This window comes from Aythya ferina (genome assembly GCF_964211825.1).
Source record: "Aythya ferina genome assembly, chromosome: 4".
In the NCBI taxonomy this organism is placed as follows: Eukaryota; Metazoa; Chordata; class Aves; order Anseriformes; family Anatidae; genus Aythya; species Aythya ferina.
Window position 1 is genome coordinate 78,678,413 of NC_140300.1, and position 14,998 is coordinate 78,693,410.

The window sequence follows — 14,998 nt, forward strand, 5'->3', positions numbered from 1 at the left end:
AGGGTAAGGGTTGGGGTAAGGTTTAGGGTAAGGGTTAGGTTAAGGATAAATGTTAGGGTAAGGGTAAGGTTAATGGTAACCGTAAGTGTAAAGGTAAGGGTTACGGTAAGGGTAAGAATAAGGGTATGGGTAATGGTAAGGGTGAGGGTTAGGCTAAGGGTAAGTGTAAGGTTTAGAATTAGGCAAAGGGTAAGTGTAGCAAAAAGGGTAAGGTTTAGGATAAGGGAAAGTGTTAGGATAAGGGTAAGGTTTAGGGTTAGCTTAATAGTAAGGTTAAGGGTAATTGTACGAGTAATTGCTAGGGTAAGTGCAAGCGTAAGTGTACATGTAAGTGTTGTTGTATGGCTTATGATAAGGGTGTGAGGAATGTTTTAACAATTCGTGTCCATAAAGAACAATTCTGTTTGAATCCTGTCTGCCTCTGGGCCCTGCACTGGCAATTTAATTCTTGAACCTCAGCTGCAGTGTGTCCCAGTCTCCCCCTCATTCTAGTCAATTTATCACTCCTTAAATTTATGAACCTGTTTGCTTTTGTTATTCCGGACTTCTATTTCTAACACTGCTATAGATGTGTCTGTGAATGGCTGGGGAAGAATGTTTTAATTACTCGTGAAGCTGTTTGTGTTTGATGTCTGGGAGTTTCAGAACAACTGATAACAACTAGTGACTGTTATGGGATACTATGCGGATCTTTGGTATCTGGTTAGGGGGGCCGAGAGATTAAGAGGAAGGAAAAAGAAGCTGAAGGACGGCTGGGAGACAAGTCTTGAAGAGAATGTTCTATAAACTTGGTATGGTGCCAAGTAAGTACAAAGGGGGAGAGGAAGACTACGAGCCTTCAGCATGAAAGACCCCTAGAGACCCCCAGAAGAGACCCCAGAGGAGACTGCGCATGCTCCAGTAGGAGAGACTGCACCCCGGAAGCTAATTTTAATAATCTATTTTTTTTAGAAGTAGTAATGAATATGTATTAGTCTAGGAGCATAAAAATCAGCTGCTTGATGTAACTGGTGTGCGTCCTGGTGGAGCGGAGACTCCCGGTGCACCCAGCGCTGTTTGCTTACCTCTATTCCTTTATATTCTTTCAATAAATCCTATTTTTTTATTTAATCCTAATTTGAATCCTGAGCCATTTATAACAATTTTGGGGCTCGTCCGGGATGGCTATAGTTCCTGAATTCTGATTTAATCTAGGAGAGGCGCCCCACCATTTGGTGGCTCCTGTTTGAGTCAGATCGGGACTAATGCCATCCTGAACCTGAATAAAGGTAAGCAAAGAATTTGTTTTGGTTTTTTTTTGAGCTCCCTTGCTGGCTGTTTTTTGCCTGTAATTCTGCGCGCGAAGATCCGGACGAAGACGACAAGGTCGTTTGGATACCGTTCGGTTGGATTCCGGTGTCCGGAATCCAACCGGATGAAGACGACAGTCATTTGTGGATACCGTCTGGTTCGATCCCAGACGAAGACAGCAGAGATGCTTGTGGATACCGTCCAGTTGGATTCTGGATGAATACGACTGATTCGTAAGATACCGTCCGGTTGGGTAAAGGTGCGGTTGCTAGTGTTTGTGTGTGAGAGTGTAACTGAGACTTCTAAAGTCCGTGTGGAGGTCTTTTTGTTTTCTCACCAGTTCTAATCTCCTGTCGGGGGTGCTGGGCTGGTGAAGACAGGGATACGTGGGTGGGTGATAGGTCCTAAACCCCCTGCAAGACACTCTCACTAGGGGCAACCAAGGACTGTGGGAATTGCCACTAGTAAAATTCCCGGATGGGTCAGATAAAATCGAAGACCAAGGACCAGAAAGGGAGCAAATTACCAGATATATGACCAAAAAGTCCATTACGAATAATGATTAGAAATTGGAACAATAGGGGCCCCAGAAAATTAAAGAGTAAATTAAAAATGATCCTGTATTATATGATAGAATGACCAAAAGAACTCTTAAGACCCCATGTATTTTGATCCACAGAGGACGGGGTCTGTCAGGCTTTGGACATTAATAGTAGAATACCCATGGATCCAGAAAAGAGCAAGCTGAAACATTGGAATTAGAAATTTGAGAGCAATTGATTAAGAATGAATATGTGCTACATTTGTGCCTGTGCTGCACTTATACCACCAGATAACAGGAGCCTCTCGGACCCCGAGAACCAGATCAAAAACAACCTCATGGTTCGGACTTTAATCAAGGGGTCTGAGATAAGGAGGACTGCTCACAAAGGGACAGCTTAGGAATATGTATATGTATAGGAATGTTCATGTATATGTAACTCTTTACTAGAGCAATTTGCCACGTTAGGCGTGCACGACTTTGGTGGGACTACCCGCCCCGTGCTGCATGGAACTGAGTAAACATACCTACTTTACAATCTTACTGATTGTGGAGTCAGCTTTCTGTGAGTCATTTTGGTGAGCCAGGCAGGAGACACTCTGCTCGGCTGCGGGATCGGCTGCAGCGCGGACGCCCCTAGGTGCACCCTGAGCGTTTTTGCTCGGAGGGGACTCCACTCTCAGCTGCTCACCGCAGGAGCAAAGATCTCCTGAAACTCCAGACAAACGGTATGTTTTCAGCTGCTGGAGGGATACTAACTGGAGTGTTAATAATTGTATGTGTTTTTATGTATGTATTTTGTGTTGACATTTTGTATATTGTAATATTTGCATATTGTATGTATTTTGTGTTGAAAGTATTTGTGTAAATGTAAGGGTTTGAAACAAAGTGTTACAAGTCACTTCACGAAGAACACAGTCAGAGACAATACTTGTTTGGTTGGTTATCATTCTAAATTATATTCCTGTGGTATGAATGAGATGTGCTGGAGGCCTCCGTGTGCGATTGTGCTGTGTGAGTGAGACGCAGCGTTGCTGCAAAGCGAGTGCAGAGTTCCGATCCGTTGTTCCGTACTCTCCACAAGGGGAGTGGGCAGAGACGAACGAAGTGCTTGACAGACTGAAAAGAAGTGCTGTTTTATCCAAGTTTTGAGTGGTGGTGCCCAGTGTATCTTGTGTATCTTGTGTATCCTATTTTTGCTCTTAAATGTTTTGACTGTGACAAGAAAAAGGCAGGAGCATGATATGACATGCTTTCTGCAACATATGAGGCCTGCACAGGCCGAGACCTGGACTCGCTGAGACCTGAACAGGCCGAGAGACCGGAGCGGTGCCGAGAGACTGGAGTGGCGCTGGGAGACCCGAGACACTACGGAGGGACTACCACTGGACGGAGAGAGCCCTGAGAGACGCTGCAGAGCCACGGACGGCTCTGAGAGACACAGAATAGACCGGACAGAAGCCGGAAAACACGGGGAATTGAAGTAATTGCGGGACATCCAAGATCGAGTTGCTACGGGAGACCAGAGGCGTCAGTGGACACCGGTAGCCGACCCTCACCGTGTGGCCAGTCGGCACAGAGCAGAGGGGCGGACATCAGGACCCTGCAGCCTGTCTGACGTAACCATGGAGGCAGTGGCAGCAGCGGCTGTGCTGCTTCACTCTAGCATTCTTTTTATAAAAGGTTTATCTTGCAATGCAAAAAAGACTATTAGTCCCCAGATTGGTGTTATAACTGTTACTAATGACGACTAAGCTCTATTGCAGGGCAGGAGTGCAGAGACGCAGATTACACTGCCAAATGACCACCAGCAGGCTCTTTCACAAACCTAAGGTTGCAGCTGGCACTGCCTGCAGCCATATAGCAGACGTTACACTCTCTTTCCTAACTAGTAATCATGTGTCTCATCCATTTGTGGTGAATGGTCAGTGGCAAAAAGAAAAGGAGGATGCCACTGACACTAACAGCATGGGTAATAGGAGTAGTATAAGTGACACAGGTGACGGTGCGAGGCGAGGCGCTCTGCCTGCTGCTCGCCTTCGCCTGACTGTGCACTGCTGCCGACAGTGCTAGAGTAAAATGTGAAGACTGCTCAGATGGCAGTGATGAGAGTGTTTGTGTGAAGAAGATGTGTGAAGAAGATGTGTGCTGAATCTGACTTTGTGTGCAACGGTGGTCAGTGTGTGCCAAACAGATGGCAGTGTGATGGGGATCTGGATTGTGAAGATGGGTCTGATGAAAGTGCTGAGCTGTGTCATATGAGAACAGTGTCATGGAAATGTGATGGTGAAAAAGACTGTGACAGTGGAGAAGATGAAGAGAATTGTGGCGATGTGATAGAGATCCTTACTGTAAGGATGGAAGAGATGAAATTAACTGCCCTTCCTGGACCTGTAGGCCAGACCAGTTCAGATGTGAACTGTGTCCATGGGAGTAGGCAGTGCAGTGGTGTGAGAGACTGTCTGGATGGCACTGATGAAGCAAACTGTAACAATGTTATTCAGTGCTCTGGACCTGGCAAATTCAAGTGCAGAAGTGGAGAATGCATAGATATCAATAAAGTGTGTAACCAGCAGAGAGACTGCAAGGACTGGGGTGATGAGCCCCTGAAGGAATGCAACATAAATGAATGTGACTGTCCAGCTGTGAAACTGTGGAGATAGTGATGAATGCCAAAACCCTGTAGTCAAATCTGTATCAACCTGAAAGGCTATCAGATGAATCCTGCTACAGGAACCTGGAAAGGGCCATACGGCAAAGCAAATTAAATAACTGTTATTTAACTTGTCAGAAGATAAAAAATAAAGTGTTTCAACAAGCAGCCACGGGAGGGAAGAATCACTGAACCCTCGATGTGAGGGACTGTACCTTGTTTTACTGACTACTGAAACAGCTGTGAGAACTGCAGAAAGGGACCCACGCATCCAGAATAAAAGGACCAGTAACTACTGAAACTTGGAGGGTTGAGTCCGCTCCTGGGAAACTGAAACTCAAGCTAAGGGAGAACTAATATTCTGGCAACGAGGCTCTGCATGAATTAAGGATGCCAAATAAAAAGGACAAGCCTAAAGGGAGAAAAGGGAGAAGGCAAGACTGGGGCAGGACCCTCCACTGTGGTGTGTATGGTCTACCGAGGGAGGCAACCCCTATCGGTATTGACTGCCGAATGAGAGGGCCTCGACCGGACTTCTCCCACACTAAGATCAGGTTGTCCCGAGAAAATAACATAAAAAACCTCTTTTTTAAACCTATATAAAATTGTGATTCGTTTTACAGGAGCTGGATCACCCTGACAGGCCGAACGGTAACACAAGCCTGAATCGACCCTGAAGGCGTTTGCCTATTATGATCCAGCTACATGGGCAGAAGACAGATCCTGGGGCTATAGGACCTCAGTATATATACTTAATAGAATAATTAGGTTATTAGCTGTAATAGAAATAGTTATAAATGATGAGAACTGATCTAAATGAGTTATAAAGATGAGAACTGCTTTGTATCAAAATTGCCTAGCTTTGGATTGTTTGCTAGCACAAGAAGGAGAAGTCTGTGGAAAATTTAACTTTAGTAATTACTGTTTAAAGATTGATGAAAAGGTGTTTCTTCCTAGTAACTGATAGAATGTTATGTTCTGGTTTAGGATGAGAAGAATGTTAATAATATGCTGATGTTTTAATTGTTTTTAATTGTTACAGAGCAGTGCTTACACCAAGCCAAGGACCAAGCCAAATTCAGCTTCTCACTGTCCTGCCAGCAGGCAGGCTGGGAGGAGGGCCGGACTGCTCGGGGTAAGGTTGGGCATCGGACAGCAGGTGGTGAGCAATTGCATTGTGCATCACTTGTTTCGTACACATTATTACTAGTAGTACTATTATCATCATTATTGTTATTATCTTCTTGTTTTTAACTCAACTCACAGGCTTCACTTTCCCATTTCTCTCTCCCATCCCAGAGAAGGAGGGGGGAGGTGAGCGAGCAAACACAAACCTGGAAGGATATGGAATGGGATTTATTTTCATGGCTGCCTGGTGGACCATGGGTCAAAAGAGTGTTATTTTTATTGTTATGTGGTGTAATTACGTTATTATTTGTACCTTGTATGATACCTTGTCTTACATTATTAATACACCGGGTGATAAATAGTACATTTGTAATAACTTCATTAAAAAAAGAAGGGAATATGTCAATTATGATGCTTAAGAATTGGACCCTCCAAGAACAAACTGATGAAATCCAATTATTAATAACAGAAGAGACACGAATTGGGGATGTTAAAAAGAAGATAAGGGATTGTGAGGAATGTTTTAACAATTCGTGTCCATAAAGAACAATTCTGTTTGAATCCTGTCTGCCTCTGAGCCCTGCACTGGCAATTTAATTCTTGAACCACAGCTGCAGCGTGTCCCAGTCTCCCCCTCATTCTAGTCAATTTATCACTCCTTAAATTTATGAACCTGTTTGCTTTTGTTATTCCGGACTTCTATTTCTAACACTGCTATAGATGTGTCTGTGAATGGCTGGGGAAGAATGTTTTAATTACTCGTGAAGCTGTTTGTGTTTGATGTCTGGGAGTTTCAGAACAACTGATAACAACTAGTGACTGTTATGGGATACTATGCGGATCTTTGGTATCTGGTTAGGGGGGCCGAGAGATTAAGAGGAAGGAAAAAGAAGCTGAAGGACGGCTGGGAGACAAGTCTTGAAGAGAATGTTCTATAAACTTGGTATGGTGCCAAGTAAGTACAAAGGGGGAGAGGAAGACTACGAGCCTTCAGCATGAAAGACCCCTAGAGACCCCCAGAAGAGACCCCAGAGGAGACTGCGCATGCTCCAGTAGGAGGGACTGCACCCCGGAAGCTAATTCTAATAATCTATTTTTTTTAGAAGTAGTAATGAATATGTATTAGTCTAGGAGCATAAAAATCAGCTGCTTGATGTAACTGGTGTGCGTCCTGGTGGAGCAGAGACTCCCGGTGCACCCAGCGCTGTTTGCTTACCTCTATTCCTTTATATTCTTTCAATAAATCCTATTTATTTATTTAATCCTAATTTGAATCCTGAGCCATTTATAACAAGGGTTAGGTTAACTTTAAGGTTTATGTTAAGTGTAAGTGTGCAGAGAAGGGCGACGAAGCTGGTGAGGGGCCTGGAGAACAAGTCCTACGAGGAGCGGCTGAGGGAGCTGGGCTTGTTCAGCCTGGAGAAGAGGAGGCTCAGGGGTGACCTTATTGCTCTTTACAGATACCTTAAAGGAGGCTGTAGAGAGGTGGGGGTTGGCCTGTTCTCCCACGTGCCTGGTGACAGGACGAGGGGGAATGGGTTTAAGTTGAGCCAGGGGAGTTTTAGGTTAGATGTTAGGAAGAACTTCTTTACAGAAAGGGTTGTGAGGCATTGGAACAGGCTGCCCAGGGAAGTGGTGGAGTCACCATCCCTGGAAGTCTTCAAAAGACGCTTAGATGTAGAGCTTAGGGATATGGTTTAGTGGAGGGCTGTTAGCGTTAGGTTGGAGGTTGGACTCGATGACCTTGAGGTCTCTTCCAACCTAGAAAATTCTGTGATTCTGTGATTCTGTAAGGGTAACGGAGACAGTAAAGGTAAGGGTAAGGGGAATGGTAAAGTTATGGCTACAAGTACGTGTTAGGGTATGGGTTATGGTAAGGGTAAATGTTAGGGTAATGGTTAGGGTTAATTTTAGGGTTAGGGTGAGGGAAACATAAGGGTAAGTGTTAGGGTAATAGTTAAGGGTAAGGTTAAGGTTAAGAGTAAGTGTAAGTTTTAGGGTAAGGGTTAGGGTTAATGTAAGGGTCAGGGTAAGGGCTGCGGTAAGGTTTAGGGTTAGGGTTAGGTTAAGGGTAAGGATTAGGGTAAGGGTAAGGGTATGGATAAGGATAAGTGTAAGTGTTAGGGTAAGGGTAATGTTAAAGGTAACAGTAAGTGTAAGGAGAAGGGTTAGGGTAAGGGTAAGAGTAAGGGTATTGGTAATGATAAGGGTGAGGGTTACAGTAAGGGTAAGTGTAAGGTTTAGATTTAGGCTAAGGGTAAGTGTAGCAGAAAGGGTAAGGTTTACTGTAAGGTTTAAGGTTTCGGCTTAGGTTAAGGGTAAGGGTAAGGGTAATTGTACGAGTAATTGCTAGGGTAAGTGTAAGCGTAAGTGTACATGTAAGTGTTGTTGTAGGGCTTATGGTAAGGGTAAGGTCAAGGGTAAGGTTTATGTTAAGGGTAAGCGTAAGGGTAACAGATAGAGTAAGGGTAAGGGTAAGGTTAAGGGTACAAATATGTGTTAGGGTATGGGTTATGGTATGGGTAAGAATTAGGGTGAGTATAAGGGTAAGGGTAAGTGTAAGGGTACAGGTCAGGGTAAGGGTTAGAGTAAGGGTTAGGGTTAGGGTTAGGGTAAGTGTAAGGGTTAGGGTAAGGGTTAGTTTTAGGGTTAAAGTCAGGAAAATGTATGCGTAAGTATTAGGTTAAGGTTAAGGGTAAGGTTAAGGTTAAGTTTTAGGGTTAGGGTTAATGTAAGGGTCAGGGTAAGGGTTCAGGTAAGGTTTAGGGTTAGGGTTAGGTTAAGGTTAAGTGTTAGGGTAAGCGGAAGTTGTATGGATAAGGATTAGTGTAAGGGATAGGGTAAGGGTAAGTGTTCGGGTAAGGGTAAGGTTAATGGTAACCGTAAGTGTAAGGGTAAGGGTTAGGGTAAGGGGAAGAGTAAGGGTAAGGGTAGGGGAAGTCTAAGGTTATGGGTCAGGGTTAAAAGTTAGACTAAGGGTTAGGATTAGGGTTAGGTAAGGATAAGTGTTAGGGTAATGGTTACGGTTAATTTTAGGGTTATGTTGAGGGAACATAGCAACAGTGCGCGCAGTCGCAGAATATACCAGGATGTGCTGAGTGATCCCAGAATTAGCAAGGTATAAAAAGGGACCCTGGCAGGGGTGAGGTGCGTGCCGTTGGCGGAGCTGAGACTCCCCGGCTGCCCAGTGCTGTTTTGCTTGATGTTTGCTTACTCAATAAATTCCTTTCTATGATTAATACAATGCTCTCTGAAAATTAATTAAGGGGGCAACTTATAACACTTTGGACGCTCAAAACCCAAACCCAAAAACTTTGGACGCTCAAAACCCTATCCCGAAAACAGGACGCTCAAAGCCCTAACCCAAAATCATTAGGATGCTCCAAGCCCTAACCCAAAAACATTCGGACGCTCAAAACCCAAACCCAAAACATTAAGATGCTCCAAACCCTATCCGAAAAACATTAGGAAGCTCAAAGACCTATCCCAAATACTTAGGACGCTCAAAACCCTATCCTGGAAACACTGAGATGCTCAGAACCCTATCCTCAAAATTTAGGACGCTCCAAACCCTAACCCAAAAACATTAGGACGCTCAAAGCCCCAACCCAAAACATTAGGACGCTCCAAACGCTATCCTGGAAACATTAAGATGCTCAAAACCCTATCCTGAAAACTGAGGATGCTCATTACCCAGACCCAAAATATTAAGATGCTCAAAACCCTAACCCAACTACTTAGGATGCTTGAAAGCCGATCCCAAAAAATTAGGGCACACAAAAGCCTAACCCCAAAAATTAAGATGCTCAAAATCCAAACCCCCAAAATTAGGATACTCAAAACCCTGGACCTGGAGAACCTAACCTGAAAAAAAAAAAAAAAAAAAAAAAAAAAAAAAGATCTTAAAACCCTAACCGTAAATAACTGACCAAAAATAAAACCTTAAGACTCTAACCCTAAAAAACATATCAACACTACAACCCAAAAAACTCTAATACCCTAACACGCTAACCCTGAAACCCTTAAAACCCTAACCCCCAAATCCTTAAAACCCTAACCGTTAAAACTCCAACCCTAAAAACCTTAAAATCCTAAACATAAACCCTGAAACCCCTTACCCTGAAACCCAACCCTAGTGCCCAATCCCTGAAACCTTAAAACCCTGAATCAATCTGTAGCAAATAGCATAGGCTGAGTCGAGGATCTCAGTACAGTAGCATTATTATTCGAGATTACAATGGCGGGTGTCCCACAAGCAGGAGGGTGCCTACTAATTCCATACACAGTTTATACACTTTTTTTTTCTGCCGAGGACCGGGACCCTCCCCTGTTTCCCCTTTAACTGTGCTATTCAAGGTTCATAATCTAGCTGGTGCTTCACAGAAAATACACAGCTGCTGGCCTGTTACAAGTCACATTTCTTTTGAGGTTTTTACTCTTTGAGGTGGTAATGTTTCTTACGCCGTGATTTCCACCTAATTGCTGTAAGGATTCTGGTTGTCTGCGTTTTACAAGCTTGTCTGTTATAATAAATAAAAGTCCCAAATAGGATTACAATCAAAGTTTACAATTCACTGAATGAATAGAGGTAAGCAAACAGTGCTGGGTACGCCGGGAGTCTCTGCTCCACCAAGACGCGCACCAGTTATACACCAGTTACCTCCCTTAAGGGATATAGAGAAGCCCTCTCAGATACATCCGTCCTACTTCTCCTGCATGCGGCCGGAGGTCGGTCTAATTCTGGTGCTGTTGGTGGTGGAAGCTGGGGCAACGGTGGTACTGGTGGCGATACCACAGCCACCGGAGGGGGAGCCGCCGGGGGTGGACTGTTAGGATATGGAGGTGGTAGCTTATCCAACGGCTCACGTTTATCTTCTTTTTCTTTTTCATGTTCTTCTTGTTCTTCAAATTTCTTACCTGCTTTTAGTGTAAATATTGAGGCTGGAAAAGGACCTGAAGTCTTCCTGATCCATAATCCTGCATAATCACTTTCTTCCTGGCTAAAAGGTTCCTTTGAATTAACATGGATATTTAAGGCCTGGCAAATCCAGTCTTCGAAGGATCCAAAAACAGGCCAAAAGACATGTAGTCTTAAAGGCTCCTTTGGCCATTCTGTCACACAATACTGGACCATTTTTAATTTACTTTTTCCTTTTCTGGGGTCCCTATCATTCCAATTTCGAATCGTTATTCCTAATGGACTTTCTGGTGGTATGACTGGTAATTTGCTCCCTTTCTTCTGGTCTCTGGTCTTCGATTTTGTCTGACCCATCTAGGAATTTTACTCTGGCAATTCCCACAGCCCTTGGTTACCTTAGTAAGAGTGTCTTGCAGGGGGTCGAGGACCTATCACACACCCACAAATCCTATAGGAATCCCTTCGGTCCTTCACCGGCCAAGTCCCTCGCGGGAGATTGGAACTGCGGTTAGAAGACCTCCACAATCGCTTCAGAACTAAGTTCCATCTCAGTCACACTCTTACACACACAGGCAACCGAACCCCACCCAACCGAACGGTATACGCTTTAAATGCTTACGACTCCGTCATCTTCGTTCGGATCTTCACACACACAGTTACGGGCAAAATATAGTGCTGCAGCTGGCAAGGGAGCTGAAAAAAAGAATCAGAAACGTTGCTTACCTTTATTCAGGTTCAAGATGCCATTAGTTCCGACCTGACTCAAACAGCAGCCACCAAATGGTGGGGGTGCCTCTCCTAGATCAAACCAGAAATCAGGAACCAAAGCCCTCCCGGACGAGCGCCCACTTGTAATAAATGACTGGGTCCCAAATAGGATTGCAATTGAAATTTACAATTTATTAAATGAATAGAGGTAAGCAAGCAGCGCTGGGTGCGCCAGGAGTCTCTGCTCCACCAAGACGCACACAAGTTACATCAGGCGGCTGGTTTTTATGCTGCTAGGCTAATACATATTCATTACTACTTCTACAAAAGGCAGGGTTATTCTAATTAGTTCCCAGAATCCAAACCCTCCCACTGGTGCAGGCGTTATCAGTCTCCGGTGGTCCCTCTGGGGGCCGCTCGTACTGAAGGCTCGTAGTCTTCCTCCCAGGCTTTTCTCTTGTCCATCTCCTTTGTCCATCTTGGCTGGATGGCAGACACTTGCATAGTGTCCCATGCAACAGTTGTAATAGTTAGCAGTTATTCTGAAACCCCTTTGTTCTCTTATCCTCTATTGACCCGAATTGATGGACCATTCCTTTGCAAGATTCAAGAACTATATATATTAACCACTCTGGTTTTCTCAGACTTTTCATCATATCATGCGGCCCTAGCATTGTTCCATATTGACACGAATCAGATGAACTCATTTCACACTGTTAAGCTGTCTTATCACTGCAAGCATATCTCAATACCACCTTCCTTCCCTCTACAGGATGTAACTGCGCAAAAACAACATTTTTATTCCCACAACCTTGATCCCCTTACCCTGAAATCCTTATTCCCCTTAAACCTAACAACTCTAACCACAACCCTAACCCTTATTATCAACCCCCTAACGCTAATGACACTGACCTTAATCCAAACCCCAAACTGCCCCTAACCCCAGACAACCAACAACGAAACACACACACACAAAGATGGAAACTACAAAAAAGGCAAAACCCACGATACAGGCCCCAAATCACAAATACGCAACCAAAATGCTACAGAAAAGCCCCAGATGCAGGCCCCAAATGCTACTGCTAGGCCTCAAAAGCTCAAGATGCATCCCAAAGCAAAAATGCAGGCCCCAAACGTTACAGAAAAGCCCCCAAACCCAGGCTGCACAAGTCTACCAGCAGGCCCCAAACTGCCAACAGAAGCAGGCACCAACCACACCCAGATGCAGACCCCAACTGCCCACAAGCAGCTCCTACCCCACCACCCCCTCCCAAGAACTGGACTCCACCCAGACACTGGCCCAAGACCCGGACCCGACCCCCGCCAACCTCCCTACCCTCCCCCCGACACAGGTGTACAAGCAGCTCACAACCCGCCCCTTCAGAGACCGGTCCCACTCCCCCCACCCCCCCCAAGACACGGGATGCAGAGGTGTACAACCAACTCCCAACTCCCTCCCCCTCAAAGGGAGGCCCCAAAGACCCCCAAATGGAGGCTCCTAGAGTGAACAAACAGCTCCCAACTTCCCCAGGCACAGGCCCACCCCCCCCCCCCCCAAACACAGGCCACAGAGGTGTATAAACAGCCCAGACCCCCCTCCAAGACCATGGCCCCTATAGTGTACAAGCAGCTCCCAACCACCCACAGATGCAGGCCCCAACCCTTCTCAAAAGGGAGGCACCTAGAATGCATGAGCAACTCCCAACCAGCCTAAACATAGGTCCAAAAGTGCACAAGCAGCTCCCAACCCCCCTCAAATACAGACCCCAAAAGTGTACAAGTAGCTCCCCCCAAAGACATGACCCAAAGGTATACAACCAGTTCCCAACACCCCTGAGACACAGGCCCCAACCGCCCCCCCAGACACAGCGACCCAAATTCTACAAGCAGCTCCCAACCCCTGCCAGGCAGGCCCCCTACCCTATACAAGCAGCTCCCAATCCTCCCCCCCCCCCCCGAGGGAGGCCCCCAAGCCCCCCACAAACACAGGCCCCTACAGTGTACAGGCAGCTCCCAGCCACCCCCAGATGCTGGCCCCAAAGTTGTACAAACAGCTCCCAGCCACCCTGCAGAAACAGATTCCTACATTGTACAAGCAGTTCCCAGCCCGCTAGACACAGGCCCTGACCCCCCACACATGCAGGCCCCAAAGGTGTACAAGCAGCTCCCACCCCTCCCCCAGACGCAGGTCCCAAGCCCCCCCCCATCAAACACAGGCCCCTACAACCAGCACCCAACCCCCTACCCCCGATGCCAGGCCCAAAGGTGTAGAAGCAGCTCCAAACCTCCTCCCTCAACCCAGGCTCCAACAGTGTACAAGCACCTCCCAACCAACCCTCCCCTTCCCCCCCCCCCCCCCCCCCCGCGCCCCGACAAAGGCTCCAAAGGAATACAAAGAGCTCCCACCCCTCCCCCAGATGCTGGTCTCAACCCCCCCCCCGCCCCCAGAAGCAGGCCCCAAAGGTGTAGAGTCAGCTCCCAACCCCCTCAATGCCGGCCCCAAGGGTCTACAAGCAGCTCCCCCCTTGCCCCCAGATACCGGCCCCCAGACACAGACCCCAAAAGCCTAATCACAGGCCCTGAACTCTAGAGGCAGGCTCCAAAACCCAGGACAAAGCCCCAGTGGTTCGAGACAGGGCCCAAATCCCAGACACAGGCCCCAAACGCTAAACATATGCCAAAAAAAGTATTAGTGCTGGTGCCAAATGTTACAGACAGGCCCAAAAGCCCGAGATGCTCAAGGCTGAGACGTAACTTGGCTTTCTGAATTACTGGAAAGCAGCTTTCATTCTCAGATAATTGTGTGCAGGCTAGATAGGATGGGGCTTCAGGCACCTCTTCACCTGAGGAAACACACTGCCATCAGGCACCGCTGTGCCAGACAAGCTTGTTCTGCTAGAACACCCTACTCAGATGCACTGTGGCATTCAAGTGAACTGCTTTCATGCAAATATAACGACTGATGTTACAACCCACCTTGCCTGTGGCACCTGATGAACAGAAGAGTAAGCCACCGCAGCGCTTCAAAACCATCCCTGCACGTGCCGCTCCTTGTCGCTCTCTGGCCTTATCTCATATCCTTATCCACTTCTGTGGAGAGCCTGCCACGGCACCTGCAAAGCAAGACGGACACCTTTCATAGTCACCTTGTGCTACTTGGTCGTTCTGCTCCAACCCAGCTCATGACCAGCCCCTCTTCTTACACAGCTCTTCAGAGTGCAGTTTGCTCCTTTGAGCCTGTGCGAGACACCTGTGAAAGAAAAAGAAACGCATAGGCCGATGCAGCATCCAAAGACACAGCACAACTAGGTAAGTTACTCTCATCTGCTCCCTTACCTCTGCCGCTTACCAGCCCCCGAGGCAGATGCTTCAATCTACCCTCTTCAAACAGCTACAACACCTCTAAAAGACAAAGAGGGGATGCTTAGAGGAACAGTGAGACCTACAACACAACAACTGCTACATCTGTTCCTCACTCACCTTGCCAGAGGCAGCTCTGCGTGTGGCGTCCCAGGTTGTACACTGCGTTACCTAACCCTTACCGTAACCCTTACCCTAAACCTTCTCACCCTTACCATTACCCAAATCCTTACCTTTACTTTTTCCTTACCCTTACTCTTTCCTTTAACCATAACCTTACCCTTACCCTATACCTTACTCCAACCCTTCCCCTTACCTTCCCCTTCCCCTTACACTTAACCTAACCCTTACCCTTCTGCTTCCCCTAAAACATATCCTAACACATTCCCTTACCCTTACA

General features: G+C 46.4%; 1 long non-coding RNA gene across 1 annotated transcript; it reads right to left on the reverse strand.

Annotated features, from left to right (window-relative positions):
• Window positions 1–1,232: 1,232 nt before the first annotated feature.
• On the reverse strand, window positions 1,233–14,333 carry LOC311436395. The gene is made up of 3 exons (XR_014692810.1): window positions 14,215–14,333; window positions 11,150–11,223; window positions 1,233–1,657 (listed from the first exon to the last, which is right to left on the reverse strand). It is a non-coding gene; the product is annotated as an uncharacterized lncRNA (long non-coding RNA).
• Between the last annotated feature and the right edge of the window lie 665 nt (window positions 14,334–14,998).